At 47.7% G+C, this 1,433-nt stretch overlaps 1 non-coding gene across 1 annotated transcript; it reads right to left on the reverse strand.

Annotated features, from left to right (window-relative positions):
• Positions 1-608: 608 nt before the first annotated feature.
• On the reverse strand, positions 609-733 carry LOC123393323. The gene has a single exon (XR_006608091.1). It is a non-coding gene; the product is annotated as a U6atac minor spliceosomal RNA (small nuclear RNA).
• Positions 734-1,433: the final 700 nt, after the last annotated feature.

Here is a 1,433-nt window from a genome sequence, read left to right on the forward strand (position 1 = left end):
AAAGGGATTTGCATGCTAACACAACTCACACGTATTCATCAATAAACATTTACCTGAAGCTTTTACAAGAGACAGCTGGTAATGGAGAGTCATCCAACTAGGTCTAGAAAGTCGAAACTGACCCAAATTTATCGTCTGGAACCATAAATCCAGCTCTGCCAGATTGCACGCAATATTCTCTTCTGTATTAGGAATGATCTTTTTTGGGTTCTTTGTTCGGTTTGGTGGGTTTGGTTTCTGCAGTGTATGGTTTAATTTATCGGGTGGTTAGTTCCCATTTGAAGGCAAAAAGGAATTTTCCAATACTAAAATCCAAATAGAGGGCACAACAAAGTCTAGGAGGACGGTCTCTTGAAATGTTGCAGGTCAAGTTTGGTGGAAACTGCGCATGACGGGAGTCCTGAGACCTTCAGGAAGCGACGTCCTGTAAGTTTGGGATTAGCCCAACTGACAGGCAAATGGGAAGAAGACTCTTTTGGAGGTGTGGTGGACTCACACTGTTACATTGGTTTCGGGGGTAGGACGGAGCAATATCGTTTCTCTGGACAGTCGGCTAGAGCCCACCGCCGGCTAAGCTCCCGTCTGTCCCCAGAACACGCTGTTGCACAAGCAAAAGGTGATCTCAGGGGCCCCCAGGTAGGCAACAATGCCTCGCCCCTGTGAGTGTCCTCACGCCCAACAGCCTCTTCCATCCTTGTCAGGGGGACGGCTCACCTTCTGTCCTCTACAACACAGGAAACTCTTATTAATAAGAGAAGATTTTAGGGGCACCTGGGTGGCTCAGTGGGTTAAGCTTCTGCCTTCGGCTCAGGTCATGATCTCAGGGTCCTGGCATCGGGCTCTCTGCTCTGCGGGGAACCTGCTTCTCCTTCTCTCTCTCTGCCTACTTGTGACCCCCCTCTCTGTCAAATAAATAAACAAAATCTTTGAAAAAAAAATAAAGAAAGAAAGAAAGAAAAGAAAAGAAAAGATTTTTAAAAATCTACCTGTGTGAACAAAAACCACTCTGTAAGTTATGGTGTCTGGCCAGGATCACCTGGGCAGCTGGAAATACAGACACTGAAAGAGCAGGATGGAAAACTCCCCAGGGTTGCGGGCCTTGGCGGCAGTAAGCACCACACACACTGCTTCTCTGCTGCGTCAGACATCGGTCTCCCAGTAACGCAGCGGTCCCGGTGCTCTGGTCCTCATCTGAAATGGAGGAAAACCCGAGTTCCAGAAGCGTGGATGACACCTTCAGAACCAAGCCACTAATGGATGCCCGCAGACGCCCCGAGCCATTCTACTTGATATTTACAAGGACTTGTTTTCCAGGTAACGGATCCTCACCTTCCTGAGGCACATAAACAGCCAACTTTCCCAGCAGCATTTAGTTCACTGAATATGGCGACCTTTGTAGTGTCAATATTCCATCTATGTGTTTGTCTCTGTTG

The sequence above is a fragment of the Mustela putorius genome, unplaced genomic scaffold (assembly GCF_011764305.1).
Source record: "Mustela putorius furo isolate JIRA1106 unplaced genomic scaffold, ASM1176430v1.1 tig00000813_pilon_pilon_pilon, whole genome shotgun sequence".
In the NCBI taxonomy this organism is placed as follows: Eukaryota; Metazoa; Chordata; class Mammalia; order Carnivora; family Mustelidae; genus Mustela; species Mustela putorius.